This window comes from Astatotilapia calliptera, chromosome 6, assembly GCF_900246225.1.
Source record: "Astatotilapia calliptera chromosome 6, fAstCal1.2, whole genome shotgun sequence".
In the NCBI taxonomy this organism is placed as follows: domain Eukaryota; kingdom Metazoa; phylum Chordata; class Actinopteri; order Cichliformes; family Cichlidae; genus Astatotilapia; species Astatotilapia calliptera.
In genome coordinates this window covers 31,795,883-31,814,987 of record NC_039307.1, presented here as the reverse complement: position 1 = coordinate 31,814,987, position 19,105 = coordinate 31,795,883, and the positions used below count along the sequence as shown (strand labels likewise).

General features: G+C 38.7%; 1 protein-coding gene and 1 long non-coding RNA gene across 3 annotated transcripts in view; one reads left to right on the top strand and one right to left on the bottom strand.

The window, feature by feature from the left end:
• vasna (vasorin a) overlaps nt 1-1,731 on the bottom strand; it is a 42,619-nt gene extending 40,888 nt beyond the window's left edge. The window contains exon 1 of one of the 2 annotated variants that reach the window (XM_026171747.1): nt 1,495-1,731. The gene's annotated coding sequence lies outside the window, so the exon portion shown is untranslated. The remainder of the gene's footprint in view (nt 1-1,494) is intronic. The other variant, XM_026171746.1, reaches the window with a different exon arrangement.
• Nucleotides 1,732-6,712: 4,981 nt separating this feature from the next.
• Nucleotides 6,713-15,877, top strand: LOC113024564 (uncharacterized). Its single transcript, XR_003272672.1, has 3 exons — nt 6,713-6,844; nt 8,218-8,371; nt 14,828-15,877. It is a non-coding gene; the product is annotated as an uncharacterized LOC113024564 (long non-coding RNA).
• Nucleotides 15,878-19,105: the final 3,228 nt, after the last annotated feature.

Sequence of the window (19,105 nt, the reverse complement as noted above, 5' to 3'; positions counted from 1 at the left end):
TTGCAATATAAGGAGAAGACGGGAGGTCAGATTCAGCATATTGCTGTCTAGATTTATTAGATCAACAAGTCAGCCATGCATTGCAGGCATTCCTTCTACATATAACCACTGCAGTATCAGAGAGTTTAGACATGAATATTGATGACTAAAAGTGCTCTTTTGGATGGATGAATCAAAAAGATAGAAGGATAAGGATGGATAAGATATAAATATTGTTTAGAATAACTGTTTATTTTTCAAAAGTTAGAAAAAACCTTTGTTCCCTGCCTCTTGTCCTATGACAGGCTACCCTGAAGTGGATGACTGGAAAACAGTAAAATGCCCAGCACAGCTTTCCAAAACCCCTAGAGGAATCTTTGACTCCTTGCCTTTTATTATCAAGTTCAGAGGTTTATGCATTTGTGTTCTGTTGCTTATTCTATAAAATGTCAGGGGGGAAAGTGAGAAATCCACACCACATGATCCCAAAAATGACAGCACCTTGTTCAACTTACAAAGTTTTTCATTGATATCAAAAGTTTTTTTTTTTAAGTGTTCAGTTTACAGAAACATCAACCAAAGACAAGCGCAAAAAAATAAAATAGTCCTTAAACTTGAGTTGGAATCTGTGTTTTCGATCATCATCATACTTTTATATTTAAAATATAAGTGAAGGCAAACTCTTTAAAACAGCCACTAAATAAAATGTGCATATATATATATATATATATATATATATATATATATATATATATATATATATATATATATATATATATATATATATATATATATATATATATATGTATATATATATATATATATATATATATATATATATATATATATATATCCAGGCTTGACAGGATAACATCACAAAGAAAACAAAATGAAATCATCACTCTGAACTGACTGGCGGTATGTTCCAGAGGTGATACCTTGATTTGTCTCTGGGGAATCAACAGCTAATTGCGGAGATTAAAGTCTCAAGCAGCCAGAGGTGGGAGAGACAGAAACGGTGAAGGGGCAGATAACGAGTTCTAATCCGATACATGCGACTCCAACACGGTCTGAAGCAACGACCAAGATAAGAGCTAATCCTGTTTTCCATGTATCTCTGTAGGAAACGGTCCTCTCAGCGTCTCTTCTGTTAAGTGCGTCTCCTCTGAGCGCGTCTGTCCAACAGATCCTGACCCGAGATACTGACCCGTATATGCGGAGAGGAATGCGAGGATATGCTGACAAAATCACAACCACAAAGGAAGCTTTCACGTCCGGAGCTGGCTGAGTAAAAGGTACTAGAAGGAGCCGATGCCGGATTAATTACGAGTGTGCTTCGGAGCGTCCAAGTTTGCAGAAGAACGGATTAACTCTGCACATCTAATCGATATCACAGCACCCAAACGCATGAGCAGATTTTCTTTAATACAAATCGCTTCAATCCAAAGAATTAAAGGAACCACAACACAGTTCACTGTGCACACAACTTTCAGTGTGGCTATCAAAAAGGCTTACCTTGGCAAAGAAACCCAAAGTCCGCAGGAATACGCTGGAGCAGCTTCTACCCGGACGTTTTATCCACTTTGTTCCTATCAAATGCAAAACCCTCCAAGAAAAGTTCAGAAACCTCCTCTTGCAGCGCAGCGTGGTCGGCGTGTGCACGGAGTTCAGACCAGAAGGTGTCTCATGGCACTGCAGCGCGCAGGCTGTGCTTGAAGACTGTGGTCCGCTGGCGTTCAGCGGCGCACTGACTTTTCAACAATATTGCTCATTGAAGTAAAGGAGGCGAGCACTTAAACAAGCTGGGGAAGTGGGAGGTACGGTGCAGAGCCGGAGCGCGCTGCCGTGCGCGACCTCGAGGTAGGCTGCACCTGCGAGCGCCATCCATTACTCTCCACCTCACTTTATAATACGGCCTATTTTATTTTGAAAATAAATTATATTTACATACAAATATAATAAACACCAGGAAACAAAGAAATTATTTTACCCTATAGGTCATTTTCAGTGCTGCGTCATTTCTGGTCATTTTAAAGAAAAACAATATTTTGGTGTGACTTGACTTTTTCACAGCGTCATTTTTTTTACATTGTTACTTAATATTCGTTATATAGATCAATGTGATTATGTCAGTGATGGATTTTCTATTATTCAGTTGTCCTTGTTTACTTGCGTGTCTCCTTTTCGGTAAGTTAAGCAAAGCAACCCGCACCCTGAGTACGGCGTCGTACTAAGTCAGATGGGAAAATGGTGTTTGTTTTTCTGCTAAATTACCAGGAAAAGGCAGTACTTAAAATTACTCACGCACTACTTCAATGTATTAAAAGTTGTTTTGGGGGATTGTCTGTGTGTGTGTGTGTGTGTGGGGGGGGGGGGGGGCTTTTTACCCCCTATATGTACCTACGTTTAAGTGTTTAAATATTTGCATCTGAATATGGTTATATTGTCATTTCAAATAAAGTTAATTAAAATTCCATTTAATTACAGGGTAATGACACCTTTAGTCATGGGTCATACTATTTTATATTTATTTATTTATTTTTAAAGTTGTGTCTTTGAATTTTTTATTCATCCCTCTTTTTCCATAGGAAAATTTGTAGCTTTTAGATTCCAAATCCTGCATCCTCAAGAAAAAGCAATGAAGCTGAAACGCAGACTCAAGTGAGATACCATGTCTTCTCTTCACCCCTCCAAGCTAACTGCAGGGAGATTTGACAGAAGTGAGAATTTAATCTCTAATCAGCTACAGGAAATGATCTTATAACAGGAGAGCTTACAGGCTTACAAGAATCGGGTTGTTGACATCTGAAATCAACCAGTGTAATCTGTCCTTAGATTTCTCTGTTGTTTCCTTTAGTTTCACCCAGATAGAAGACAAATGAAGGGCATTTACAACACATAACAAATATGTCTGTCATGTTTAGAATGAGTTACAGGTCACTTTTGATGGTTCTCCCAGCTTTCTCTCAGTGTTTTTCCACAAGCCCCCGTTTGCCACAGTTACAGCTAATGAACACATACATAATGTAAACCTCTTTTTTATTGGCTAGGCATTTTGCCTTAATTTTTAGTTAGTTAACACAAATGCTGTAAGGTCAGCGATACCTTTATAAATGCTTATTTCTGTCCCTTCTACAGTGATGAAAAGCTTGAATCCTCGTGCAGAGTCCACATTTCCTGTTGAAGTGATCTCATAAACATTATGTAGGTAACCTGCTAAGTCATAATTAGCTGCTCTGAAATCATTCAAACATATATGCGCCATTCATGATAAAAGTTTGGTCTCCCCAATAAGTCTCTCCATAAACTTCAACTTCTTCAGAATTCTGCCGCTCGGGTCATAACTTGGACTCCCTTAAGAGACCATATTACCCCAATTCTTCAACAGCTTCACTGGTTGCCCAGAAGCCAGGATAAATTTTAAAATCTTAGTTCTCACGTTTAAGTGTATTCATAACATTGCGCCTCCTTATCTCTGTGAACTGCTTCATATCACCATTGCTTCCCGCTCTCTCAGAGCTTCATCTGCCACTCATCTTGTTGTTCCTTCTGCTCGTCTTATCACTATGGGGCACAGAGCTCTCAGTCGCTCTGCTCCTCGGCTCTTGAACTCACTTCCTTCAGCCTTAAGAACTATAGATACCCTTCCCTTATTTAAGTCACAACTCAAAACCTATTTGTTTAAACTAGCTTACTAGCTTTAATGCAGATTTTACTTGCTGTCACACCTGGTTTATTTGGGGGGTTTGGGTTTTTATTTGTTGTTTTTTGTATTTTGTTGTTTTTGGTATTTTAATTTATTAAAATCTAATAATTTAATCTACTGTTTTATTGATATCTTTTTCTCTTTGTAAGGTGATCTTGGATTTTAGAAAGGCGCCCTCAAAATGTATTATTATTATTATTATTATTATTATTATTATTATTATTATTATTATTATTATTATTATTATTATTATTATTATCATTAAAAGAGGGAAGTACAATAAATCTGCTTTACTCTTGTAGACATTTCCATGACAACTGCATTGCAGAACCTCAGCCACCTATCGCATTCCTCTGTCTTTCCAAGTTTGCATTTCCATATTAGGCCTGTATATTTATACACGGTCTTGGGAAAGCTGCTGCAGGTGCACCGCTAACCAAATACTTCCGCCCGTCACTTAAGCTGTAAATGAGCTGTTGGATGGAGAAACTATATTCAAGTGCAGAGCTGCACTGTGTGGACGGGAACCCACTGAAACCTGAAACTGTCGTCATGGTCACCAACTCTCAACCTGGTAAAATGTGTTTAACAACATCGTTGATAGTGAACCATGCTCACTGGTGCCACTAGGGTATGCAGCAAGGCAAAAATTAATAATCCACCAAAGAGAAGACAGAGGAAAAAGAAATGTTTTTAATACAAAACTTCGGTACATGTACAGCTGCTCCCCACACACACATGCCTCTCGCACATTAACACATTCTTGGAGATCTGACAGTCTAAACTGAGACGGTCAGTCAGACAAGCCGGGGCATGTGTGAGCAATGTCCAGATGAAATCCATCTATGTGACACACGCACAATAAAAATATAAAGTTAGCCAGAGACACGGCTGATTGTGTAGAAGATCATTTTAAATTCTCTGTACAATCAGTTTGTAGAGCTTTACGCCTTCCCCAAGGTAACCCATGACCACCTGTTAGCAGTCCACAGCATGGGGCGCATTTCACTGAGTGGATCATGCCATACCATGGGATGGCATCAGGTACAGTACACTTAGTTGGTTTTATAATTGCTTTTTACTTCTCTTTGGCAGCTATAGATAATTACTCATCATGTACATCTTATATTATCTGCACTGCAGCCTTGAAGGGTAAAATTGAAGGTCCTATTGTGCGAAACCTACTCCAGACTAGCAATAAAGGCACACCTTTGCCATCCTTTTTTTTTTATTTCATATTTTACTTCTTATGATGATATTTTCTTTTTGGGCATTTTTACCTCCACCAAGGAGGTTGTGTTTTATGTAGCGTTACTGTGAGTGCTTTTTAAATGAATATCTGAGGTTTGTAGAGTGGCTCATGTTAATAATCCATTGCAATTTGGCTTACATCAAGGTTCAAGGTCAACTCAGTGATTTCTTGGTAAAACCTGACAAAATGCCTTGTAACTTAGAAAATATGATTCTTACAAGTGTGCTGTGTATTGTCAACATATAGGAAGAATTGTATAAAGATATAAAATATCATGTCACATTTGACCTCTGACCTTTTTATTCAAGGCCAACAGAAGGCCAAGGTCATAACAATGCTACGTAGAGCATTTTAAAATTATGTTGCATACTGCCATTGTTTGTACTGACAACGTATAGATATATAGGTAATGATATGTGGGTATTGTAAATTCTTATTCTAAATTTACTTTATTATGATATTGTAAAGTACATTATAGTAACAGGTCATAACATTTAAATGAGTAATATTTTAAATACATGTACAATGTTCCTGAAAAAGAATTTTTTTTTTTGGTAAACAAAATAAAATTGTGATCAAAAACTTGTTTCACTTGATATTTATCACAAAAAAATGAAATGTATTTTACTAAACACTGCAATGATGTTTCAGTGTTTAGTAAAATGTTTAAACAGTGTGGAAAACAAACAATGCCTGCACTTGGCACATGGTTTTACTGCACTACAAACCTTTTAAAGTAGGTTTAAAAAGAACAAAGAAAAAATTAGTTTACAAAAAATGCAATAATATTCCACTTAGATTAAATACTGCTCAGATAGTGAGCTGCCTCGGTTGAAGTTTAAACGGTCTGAGTGCTTCTTGTTTTCTTGTCGTTGTAAATCATAACTTCGCCTTTGTGTTTTTCTACTTTGACTCCCATGTGATACAACATCATCTAGTGGTACTCTAACAAAATCAGATGCGATTAATCATTTAACCTCCATTCTTCATCTGCTGTACATGGAATCAATCCGTAGCCCCGAATCTCTCACGAACATCAGCTGGCTTTTGTTTGATGGGTCCCATCACAGAGCTGCTTTGCCTCGTGTGAGCCTGTGCTTGGGTGTTTGTGTGAGCGCACATGCGAGGCTGAGAAAGAGGAACAGATTTTGACAGGAGCGCGAGAAAACAAACACAGCAAGCCAGATCCTTTGCAGCTATGTTTGATCTGCTGCTTTACAGCACAACACTAATCTGGGTTGTTCTCAGGGGAAGAAATCAATACAGCAAAATGACTAACCTAAAGGTAGGAACCTAGTAATGGCTAGTATGGATGAGCAGGGTAATTAATTAGGGCATAAGAATAAATGTCACATAATAATGTGTTAGTTTTTCCACGTATAGATTACCAGATTAAATCTGGTAACATTACTGAGCCTGTGAAAATCAATCTATCTATCTATCTATCTATCTATCTATCTATCTATCTATCTATCTATCTATCTATCTATCTATCTATCTATCTATCTATCTATCTATCTATCTATCTATCTATATATATATATATATATATATATATATATATATATATATATATATATATATATATATATATATATATATGCATGTATGTATGTATGTATGTATGTATAAGAAGTCAATTTTTGAACACCATCAGACCATGAATGGACACTGAAGACATGCAACAGCACTCCCTTCCAGAAACACTCTTAATACCACAGCACAAAGTGGTGTGTGCTGTAACAGGCTAAGTGTGGCTCTTGCTGTGTGAGCAGAGTAGGAGGACTGCAGTCGGGTACAAAGCGGGAGTGTTTCACTCAGTGTTTATGTGATTCACACAGCCGAGGCTGTGGAAGGCTTGACCCTCCAAAGACCTCCCCAGCACAGCGGAAATGACTTCTGTCTAAGTAAGACTTCAGCTTCTCTGTTTCAGTCTCTCCCAAAGTCCTAATTTGAAGCTTTAGGAAATGTAAATAAGACAGGAAAGTAGCTAAAGCAGAGGGAGTGTTACGTTGCTTGTGCTTGCATTCTGTGTATCAGCCACTGTGCTTTTGTGTTTTTATATGTATACGTGCCAGCCAGGGTGCATGTGCTTCTATTGTGCACATAGCTGCCTGTGCAGTGTGTTTTACAAGTTCTTCGGGCAGAGATTGTTGTGGCAGAGAGGAAAACATGAAATAACACAATGGAATTCAGGCCTGGAGTTACTCTCCCCACGGGAGGCAGGCAGACTGCGTTTGGTCTGGAGCCAGGAACACTGAAGGAAAATGAGAACAGTGTCCATGCTACTTTTCTTATTCTCTCTTTCTCTTAAGTTGTGACAACGTCTTTTTGATTTTTTTGTGTGTGCTTGTTTGGGGTTTTTTTGTTCTCTTAATGCAGAACAAGCGCTTCCATATGATTCTTCTTCTTTCCTTGCCTTTCTGTATATCTGTGTTTCATATTTCCTGTGTCAGTGTGTGCTCCTCTCACTCTGGTATATTAATAGCACTTTGCAGTGATGATTAGGTTGCCACCTGCGCCCTATCACAGTCCCAACCCACACACACACACACACACTCATTGGCTGTGCGTGTGTGTGTGTGTGTGTGTGTGTGTGCGCGCATGTGGCGCGGGCGGGGGGGGGGGTTACAGTATGGGAGGGGCAACATATATATATATCAAATATATGTATACATGTATGTATGTAGGACACTACGTATGTTGTAAGGAAATATCACTGCAAGGAAATTAACAGCAAATAAAAAATATGCATATGAGAGAAGGTAGTGAATATGCAGTAGTTTATTTGATAAAAAAAAAAAGGGAAGGGGTCTATGCAAATGAAAATATATTTGTCTGATATCCAGTTCAAGAATATCTTCTCCAGCTTCTCTTAGATGTCTCAGTGAAAGTCCCACTCTGTCCCCTTGCACTTGTGTCTCAGACAATGTGTGCAGTGTTCAACATGTCAAACTTTCAGTTTGACTTTTGGAACGTGGGCAGGAAAGCAGGGAGACATACCTGGTAAGGAAGGGAGGCAGTTGGTAAGACTGGTGTGGCCAAAAAGCTCCTGGCTTTTCAATTTGTCGGTGTTTGCTCAGTGTTCTCTCCATGAGCCTCAGGATTTTATAATAGAAATCAGCATGGAAGGTTTTGCCTTTGGGTGCCAAGTCATGGTGCACAACCAAATGAATTTAGGGAGAGAAAAAAAGACAAGCATGGTTTTGGTCTCTCCCCTTGCCCTGATCATTGAGCTGTGATAACCTTTAGCACAAACATGGGGTTGCTCTCTGTCCAGGATTGAGGTCCATGATGAAACTGCCAAGTGCACAGCACAAGTGGTCAGAATGGGACGTCTAGTGAGTGATCTAAAAATAGTAGCTGCACTAGAAGCTGTCTGGATATGGCCAAGAAGATGCCTTCGAATGGAGATATAGCCAAATTCAAATCAGGTAATTGTTTTTCACTATTATTGGACTATCCCCAAAACTTGTCAGTCATATCTGTCTGTATGTCACAGACTAACAGAAAGATCACCCACGCACAGAGCACTGCAAAAGCTAACCAGGTTTATTTTTTCTGGTTCTACCAGAGGTTCCTTCCTGTTAAAAGTAAGTTTTTCGTTCCCACTGTCGCCAAGTGCTTGCTCAATGGGGTTTGTCTGACTGTTGGAGTTTTCTTCTTAATACTGTATGGTCTTACAATATAAAGCACCTTGGTTGCTACATATAAATAAAATTAAACTGAATAAAATCAAATTAATATCAATGCTTAAAATATAGTTGTGAGTGTTTGCGTTTTAGTTTAGCAATTCCATCATTTATTGAATAACTTTATCTTGATATTCATATTGCAGAAAAACATCCTGACATTTTCTTTAAAAACATGATGGCACAATAAAGAATCCATGCTATGTGTTCAATCACAGATCAGTTAAATTGAAACTGTAGAAAATAGTTATTTTACCTTTTTCAGCTTCATGAGCATCAATTATTCTGATTCTGTGGGATTCTGAGAAATCTCTTTCTTTTTTTTTTCAAATTTGCACAGAAACAGAGAAAATTGAAAAGCATTCACATTCTGAACAGAACAGTTTTAATATGAAAGAGTAATGTAGTTATGTTTAGATTGTTCAATTTCACTTAATTAATGTGCAAATCAGTGGAAGTCACCAGTACCACTAGAGAACCCACACAGACATGCAGAGAACATGTACACTGCACAAAGAACGGCTCCGAGCAGATGATGGATTCAAACTCAGGACCTTCTTGCTTGCTTTTCCCCCCACTTTATTACTTAAAAATTTATGTGTTTAATGCAATTTATTTTAGGTTTTTTGGAGGGGGGTGTTCACACCAATGAAGTAGAAGTCTGAAAAACTCACAAAAACTATATATCAAATATGATGCACGCGTTAAGAGCAGCTCTGCAAGAGACTAAAATTTGCAATTCAATGAGGAGATTTGGCAGATCCTGTTCTTAGCATGATAGAATCTTTGAAAATGTGTAATATGTTGAGCCACAAAAAGGAAAAGATTGAAATAATTGGAAGAAAATGTGAAGCCTTGGAATCAGTAGGCCCAATTATAGAATTGACTCAGTTTAGTTTCAGTGTGGTTATAAATATAATCCAATGTGATGAATGTCTCAATATCTTAATGAAATGAGTGCTGGAGCTGGTGGAGGGGAGAACAGGGAGGACAAGAAGGAAAGAAGAGGCAGAGGAGGTGACAGTGAGATGTCAGCACAACAGGAAAGAAAAATGATCTGACAGGAACTGGGAGGGTATAGTAAAAGAGAAGAGAGAAGAGCGTAGAGAGGAAGACTAGGCGAGATTTAATGGTGGAGAGTGAGTGGGAAGAAGAGAGCAAGAAAAACAACAAGGCCGAGGGAGGGTGGACAGGGGAGGGAAGCTGGGATGACACAGTCATGGGAAACCACATTCGGTCCCTGCCCCAGACTCTGCAGTTGTTGGCCTCGTCAGTGTTGTTGTTTTGTTTTCACATGGCCTTAAACCTCTCTGTGTGGACCACAAACAGATGTTAATGACGTTTCTCACTGCAGTTTGTGCTCGAAGTCATCAGTGCTGCAAATGGGCTGTGGTGAGACGTCCTGTGAGGATGGACGCCAGCAAACAAGAAAGAGGTTAAAAAAAAGAAAAAAGAATCTCAGAAACACTCATGAAACAAAAACATGTGAAAAAAAATTGTTTGGCGATGTTGGCCAAAAACCCAATTTGCTTACTTTACAGTTATACCATTACAACGATGATGAGTGGAGGCCTGACAAATGTCAATATTAAAGGGTTTACAGCAGTTCCAGTCAACACACAGCAAACAGAAGCCGGTGGTGCAAGTCTTTGTGGCTACAGCTGGGGGTGAATTCCATTCAGGCTTTCTGTGGTAACAGGTTTCTTACAAAACATATAATTAGCAACAGTAGAACAATGCACCACATTATGATTAAAGATCAATGACAAATTACACAAAACTCCCACAGCTTGGTTTATCAGAAGTGCTCATTAGCATTGATTCTCTTTGATTTCCCGTCAGTGCAGCTGAACATTTATTTTAAAAGGTATTATCTTAATGTGAATCAATTTAAATGTTTGTTTTCAAGCGTGGCTGAAAGTAAAATACAAAAGGAGCCCACCGAGCCAGCCTAACCGCAATGCAAGCCTGGATTATCCTGTAAATCAATGGCAGTTCAGGGAGAGAGCAAAAATACGTTTTCCAAAAGTAGTCTGTTATGCTTCTTCACTTATACAGTTAGGTTCATATATATTGACACTGACACAGGTTTTGTTTTTTACCTGTTTACTGAAACATATTCCAATTATATTGGAATAGTTATATAATTTACATGGACACCATGTGTAGACTCTCAGCTTTCATTTGAGAGTATCCACATTCAAATTGGATGAAGGGTTTAGGAAATTCAACTCCTTAACATGTGCCAGCCTCTTTGTAAAGTGACCAAAAGCAATGGACAGTTGACTCAAATGCTATTTTATGGGCAATTTTGTTATGTCATTATCAGTTAAGCAGATAAAAGGCCTAGAGCTGATTTGAGGTGTGATGCTTGCATTTGGAGGATTTTGCTGTGACGATATGTGGCCAAAGGTGCTCCTATGCAGGTGAAACAAGCCATCCTTAAGCTGTGAAAACATCAGAGAAATTGCTACAATATTAGAAGTGACAAAATCTACAGTTTGGTACATCCTGAGAAAGAAGGAAAGCACTGGTAAACTCAGCAACACAAAAAGATCTGAATGTCCATGGAAGACAACAGTGGGGAATGATTGCACAATCATTTACATGGTAATGAGAAACCCCTTTGCAACAGCCAAGTTAACAACACTCTCCAGGAAGTAGACATAATGATATCCAAGTATAAAATAAAGAGAAATAAAGAGAGCCTCAAGGCTCAATTGTACTTTTCTAAACAACATCTAGAAATCCAGCAAAGCTCTGGAAAAACCAAGACAACTTCTAACAGAATGACGGTATGAAGAAAGTATGGAGAAGGGGTGGAACAGCTCATGATCCAAAGTATACCCCATCATCTGTAAAACACTGCGGAGGCAGTCTAATGGCGTGGGCCTGCATGGCTGCTAGTAGAACTGGGATACTAGTTTTTATTGATAATGTGACACAGGACAGAAGCAGCAGAATTAATTCTGAGGTGTTCAGAGACATACTGTCTGCTTAAATCCAGCTAAATACAGTCAAATTGATTGGGTGGCGTTTCATAATACAAATGGACAATGACCCAAAACATCTGTCTGTCAATCTCCCGCTCCTTTCTCCCATCACTCGTAACCAAGACCCTGAGATACTTATACTCCTCCACCTGGGGCAGGAACTCGTCTTTGACCAGGAGTGCACACTGCACCCTTTTCTGGCTGGGGACCATGGCCAGATTTGGAGGTGCTGAATCTCATTCCCACCGCTTCACACTTGGCTGCAAACCATTCCAGTGCGAGCTGGGGGTCATCACCCGATAAAGCCAACAGAACCACATCATCTGCAAAGAGCAGAGATGAGATTCTGAGACCACCGAAGTGAAAGCCTTCTGCCACTTGGCTACACCTAGAAATTTTGTCTATAAAAATTACGAACAGAATCTGTGACAAAGGGCAGCCCTGGCGGAGCCCATCACCCACTAGTCCAACTTATTGCCAGCTATGCAGACCAAGTTCATGCAATGGTTGTATAAGGATTGTATGGCTCGTAGCAATGGGCCAAATACCCCATAGTCCCTAAGCACCTTCCACAGGACACTCTGACGGACATGGTTGAATGCCTTCTCCAATACCACAAAGCACATATAGACTGGTTGGGCAAACTCCCATGCACCCTCAAGAATCCTTGAGAGGATAAAGAGCTGGTCCAGTGTCCCACAACCAGGATGAAAACTGCTCTGTTGCTCCTGCATCTAAGATTTGACTAATGGACAGACTCTCCTTTCCAGCACCCTTGCATAGACTTTCACAGGGAGGCTGAGCAGTGTGATCCCCCTATAGTTGGAACACATGCTCTAGTCCCCTTGCTTAAAAGTGGGAACTACCACCGCAGTCTGCCAATCCAGAGGTACCATCCCGGATCTCCACGCAACATTGTAGAAACGTGTCAACTAATACAGCCCTACAACATCCAGAGCCTTCAGGAACTCAGGGTGAACCTCATCTACCCCAGGGGCTCTGCCACCAAGGAGTTCTTTAGCTGCCTCAGTGACCTCATGCCCAGAGATAGAAGATTCAGTCATTAAATTTGTCCAATTAAATAACTGAAATGAGTTGTCTTATTTAGAATGCATTGTGGTAATGCAAAGAACCAAAATTTGAAAAAAAATGTTCTCTCTGTCCAGATATTTATGGACCTATTTTTATTTTCCAGATTTGTCCTTTGTAAATCATAATCCAGGAATGTCAAAGATTAGGCCCGGTCCAGCCTGCTGGAGTGCTTTCAAAAGTGTGTCAATTTCAGCAAAATCATCACCAGTACTGCTACTGTACTGTATGTGATAGTGTACAGGGCCAGTATTGACAATATTCTCAATACTGATACTTTTGACTTAAATGCAGCTTATGTAGGGGAGAGCAGCGTGTCATGGTTTGTGAGATGAATCATCATTTTGCAAATTCCCAAACCCATTTTAGTGACTAACTAAAATGGGTTAGTCACTAGTTAAACCACTAAATGATTGTGATTTTTACTTTTCACGATAACTGGTGAACGGAACAAAACATCTATTTTGACATTGAGGTTTTTTTTATAGAGGACTTGTAAATGTTTCTGTCTCTAAAGCACTTTGGATCAGCTCCTGCTGTTTAAATATTATATAGGCTATAAAAATCATAGACATGAAAGTGAACACAGAAAGGCTTTTTTTATATATATATATATCTGAGGTACCCAAAACATTGATTTGGTTGATCGAGATGTGACATTTTCAGATGAACAGAACAGAATCAACTTTTTGGGATTTCGTTAGCTGGATGATTGAGCATGCATCAAGACATATTTAACCTCCTAGGACCTGGTGTCCACATATGTGGACATCACATTTTCTGATATCTAGACCAAAATACTACATTTTGCTCTTCAAGGACCTGATATGCACTTACGAAGACATCATACTGCCACTGTTCTATCGAAATTTAAAGCGAATGTCCTCAAATGTGGATCTCATTTTTCTCAGAAACTGAAATCAGGTAAAAAAAAAAAAATGCACCCCACGATTCTTTGTTTTTACATTCATCAGGTCCCAATCAGCCCAAATAGCAAAGAGAAATTAAAAATTCATGCCATGAAAGAGTTCAGGTCTTATGAGGTTAAAGTATATTTATAATAATAATAATAATAATAATAATAATAATAATAATAATAATAATAATAATTTAACAAAATTCAGAGATCTACATACTGATCTTAGAGGACCAAAACAAAGTATCGGTCCTATCATATCATATACAAACAAAATTTGGATCAATCTGCCCATCTTTAGCCAGGAGTACTGGCATGACCAGGAAATAGCAAGTTAAAGGTATGTTTAGATCTTGATAAGTTGTTTGGTTAAAAATACACTGTTATCTGTGAATTTCATATGTAATGTATGCATAAATGCATTATATATAGTGACTGCATATGGAAAGAGTGAGACATAGTGACTAAAATGTACACGTTCATTGTGAGTGCATGGTACTTGAAAGAACTTGACATATAACATATATGTCAACTGAAGTAATTCATTTAGTATTGCTCACTCGGAAAAAACAAGTTATTCTAAGTACTCATTTTGAACAAGTTGCCCTAACTTAAATATCTTAAATAAACTGTAAGTTTTCTAATGCAGTGAGTCTGCATAATCTTTTTAAGTACTGGCAACTTGTCAGATTTTACAGTGTCAAAGCACAAGTGGTATGGAAAGCATTTCCCATGACACACAGGCGTTAATCTACCTTCATTATAACCAAAACAAAACCAAACACTTTCCCTGATAGGGACAGTCTCACTTTATCATTACTGTGGCTACAAGAACTACGGTATCACCATTATTTTTACAATTATGTTTACAAGAAGTATGCGTGTTAAGAACAAATTATTCCAATTTTCAGGTCTTTCAACCATCAATAAAATAGCACAAATTGTGATTATATAAGAGATATGTAATAAATCAAGAACATGCATAGATCTTATGCTGGAGCTTCTTTTTTCCTGTAGCAGGGCAGTCTGAACAGCTGTGTTTGTTATGAGAGAAAGAGGAGAGAGGATGCTGGAGAAGAATCGGGAGTAAGAGACTGTATACTATTATGTACGCTTGTTTAATTCTGTGTATATACAACATACATGGGCCTGTGACATGTTTGTGTGTGTTTTTGTCTGTGTCTGCATGTGTGTTTTTAGGGAACTGACCACAGCGGGAGGCCTCCAGCAGCAGGGGCTACCAGTGCTTCTCACAGCCTGCAGAGTGACTCCTTGACAGGGATCGTGAGAACCTGAGTGGCAGGGGTCCTTGTGGTCAAGAGGAACTTGACTAAATGTAAAGAAATGAGAAAAGGCAGTGTACACAGAGCATCTGGCAATTCTGCTCATGGAAACAAGGACGCTCTTTGATTTTCTCCTATTATACTCCTTGCCACTGAAACATCCTCTTTTTTTAAAAGAAATAATAATTATGAAAAATTATTACTCATTGTTTTTAAACATGCAGAAGTGGTCGACATGACCTGCCAAAGCTCAAAAGATGAAAGAAAATTGATTCAAGTGACTCTGAACCCGGCATGGTTGTTGGTGCCAGGTGGGGTATTTCAGGGACTGCTGATTTACTGGGATTTTCCCCATTCATTACAACTGAGGTATGGAGAAGAGCATCTCTGAATTGCCATGGAACATTGAAGCAGATGGGCTAAGGAAGCAGAGGAGCACACGTTGTGCCATGTCGAAACTGAGGCCAAATTTGGACCATAAAAGATTGGAAAACCAATCTTGTCTGAAAGTGTCAATTCAAGCTAAAATTTTCAATGGTAGGCTCATAATTTGGCATAAACAACATGAAATCAGGGATCCATTCTTCATTGTATCAGTGTTTCAGGCTGCTGGTGGGGTAATGATATCAGGGATGATTTTTTCGGCACGCTTTGGGTACTAATTGTACATCATTTAAGCACCACGGGCTACCTAAGCTCTGTTGCTGACTGTATCCATCCCTTTATGACCACAGTGTAACGACAAACAACAAAATCTCTGAGGAATGTTGTTGAATCTGTGTCATGAAACATTAAGGTAATTCTGAAGATGAAAAAGGGACCAACCCCGTACTACCAAGGTGTACCTAATGAATTGGTTAGTGAGTGTATATTTTAATTCAAATGGTTTGCTCAAGCCCTGAATTTGATTTTTTAATTGATTGTCATTATCGTTATTATTATTGTGAAATAAACAATGTGAAAAATGCGATAGTGTAAATTGACTGTTTGTAAATTAAAATGCTTTACAGTGCTCCAACATTTAATATGTCTATGATGAAAGTAATTTGTAATTTGTAAATTTAAATGTTTTTTTGTTTGTTGTTTTACTTTTGATTTTTTTTTTTCCATTTTAGAAGTTTCTTTTTTGTTGTTGTTTTTTAAATAACAATAAATTTATAATCAGTCAGAGGCTCATAATCACAGCTGCAAAGTCTTTGGTGGAGGTAACTACATTCTTCTGTGATTTTTCCAAACAACTTTGTTCTGTATGACTGCTTCAAGTCCCTCATCGCTCTTTGACACTGAGCTGGAAGCAGCAGGACATCTGATTTTCTTTCTGTTCCCACACCTGTCTTCTTGCTCTTTGCTGCTGTTCTTCTTTCTCTTAGTCATCAAAAGACACCACGTCCTCTCTGTTTTTTTCCCCCTATGTCCTTCATCTCAAACTCTTACTTGTGTCAGTTTGTGCCTGTGTTATTATTTATGGGCTGGTGAATGGAGAGAGATTGAATGAGACCCAGAGCTTGGCCTTTACCCTCACACTGTCTGCTACTCCTAAATCACCACAGAGTCTGGCTTACTTTCACATTAATGGTTTGTCCATGGTGTTTGTGTGAGTGAGAGAAAGAGCCAGGCACAGAAAGAACAAAAGAGCCGCCTTTTGTCCTTAAACTACTTGGTTGTTTGTCCAAAAGCCTCGTATAGCCTTTGTTTTCTGTTTTCTTGTTGTAAAAACAAGTATTTTATTTTAAAAAATTCAGTTTCTTCAGTTATGAACAACCACTTAGTGACAGTGAAAAGGAAAAACTCTCTTTTAACAGGAAGAACCCTCTGGCAGAACCAGTCTGGGGGAGGGCCAGGAGGCTGCCAGGTCACTGTGGAAGAGATCCAACGATTATTAATAACTAATGATTAAATGCATTTAATGACTGGTGTTTTAAGTTTATTTAGTTTAAAGCCTAATATCAAAAGTATAGAAACTATCCAATCAAAACTGGGAGCTGGTTCCACAGAAGAGAGGTTTGAAAGCTGAAGGTTCTGCCTCCCAAAATTGCAAACTAGCAGTCTGAGAGCCAAATGCTCTGCTGGGGTGATATTGCTCTATGAGGTCTTTAAGATAAGATGGGGCCTGATTATTCAAGACATTGTTTGTGAGTATTCACTCTACTGTCAGCTTGTCTCCAGATTTTTTTCAAATGAGTGTGTCAATATTTGAGGGCTGTACAGGTAAAAAAAATGAGCTCTTTTCGTATTGTCATTGGATTCATTATACTACTAGCTTGGCTTAACTCTGTCACTGTGGTTTTCATGTAGAGGAGCATGTTCATGTAGCACAGAGCTGTTTTAACATATGCAATTAAAACTCTTCAATATAGTTATCTGTTCAGTGGTTTACTTCCCATAAAAAAACCATAATATTCTGCACATCAGTGCAACTTAAACCACTGTACCTGCTTTAAAGATACATGCACTGATGGATGTTTTTGGTGTGTGTGTGTGTGTGTGTGTGTGTGTGTGTGTGTGTGTGTGTGTGTGTGTGTGTGTGTGTGTGTGTGTGTGTGTGTGTCTACGGCCAAAACAGGACCAGCTCAAGTTTATGACCCTGCAGTGCAGTCTTTCTTCTCAGGGTGACAGAGCAGACAGCCGATCTGCAAGGGGAATAGGAGGCTAGTCTGAAGGACACCTGGTCTGCGAGGAGCTCAGTTGGACAGTATTTTATGTATTTTGTACTTTCAAAGTCATTGAAGCAATTGTAAAAATATATTTTCAGAGTGTCCAATTTTGCCTTGTCATTGTGATTTAAATGGACATGAAGTTTAAATTGGGTTTGCACGTCAGCCTGGAGCAAAATCATCCTAATCCCTCTGTTTCCCTTTATCTGTGAAGCAAGTCACCTTTTTATGCTTTGAAAAAACAGCAATTGTGTCATTCATTGGTATTTGGTATGTCTATTTTTATCTGTGTATGCTTAACTTCTTCTCAGCTTCAGTAAATTCAAAACACACTTTCTATTACCCCGCACCAAACTACTGAGAAAGGCTTTGGTTTCTTAGGAACATAAATGATATCCAATTCTCCTCAAAGCTACAGAGAGAGAAGGAGAAAGACTGCACACAATAAATCATTCTGAGCTCCATCAACTCAATCCTTTTTGATAGCATCAAAGGAAGGAAGAAGATGAGCAATTTCCTGTGTTGTGAGTGTACAAATTGAAAAGTCTGTATAGTCTCTGTGAGGGTTTGTGTTTATACCTGAAACAGGAACACAATATATGGCCTAGTAATGCACACACCGCAGACACATGCTCAAACAATCTGTCTAGTGGGCAGAGACAGGAAGTAGTCTGAAAAGGAGGAAGAAAAAAATGGTTGCAACATTTAACATTTAAAGTGACAAAAAGCACAGCAGTGCTAAACCAACAAACGTATGGTACACTCACACTAGCACACCCATGTGTGTGTGACCTTCAAATTTAAAGTTTGTTTGACTAGTGGGATTACTGGTCCTGGTCTTACAGGACTCACAGGTGGGCCCCCTGTGTGGATCAGTTGGAGCCAGACATCACTAACACATGTAGTGCGATCAACTCCAACAGCTCCCACAGCCTGGTACTTCAAAACCTCAACGAGAGTTTAAGGTACTGGGAGTCAAAATTGGTGGGTAATTGTGCTAAGTAATCAATAAATCTGTGAGGAACAGTGTGTGCCCACTTCATTGTGTCACCAAAGGCATAAAATACTGAAGGGAGAGAGAGTATGACAAACAAATTGTCGCTATTTAAATTTTTAGCTGTTTTCTTGGTTAAGGCTGCAGTCAGCGGGAGCTAGAACAGGGCCTTGACAGAAAGTTAATGGATCAGAGAGCTGGAGATAAATGAAAACACAAACCTATCACATCGTGGAACAGAGACAAACCATTGTATGACCATTAGTTCTGAGCATGTTACTCGCCGGTTTCCCCCCCCCTTTTTATCAATATGAAAATTGCTTTTAAAATTGCCAACAATGACTGTAATTCTTTCATGCATGCTTTTCATATTCTTTAAGCATCTTTAAATTTTAAGAAAATCCATGATGTCAAACCATCATTCCCCAAATAGCATTAACGCTCCTGCTGTAGGCACAATACAGCACTCAGTTGTGCAGACTGTGTGAAAGAAATACTTCTTTATTCTAAGCATGAAACTGCACATAAGTGATATTTAAAAGTGTCA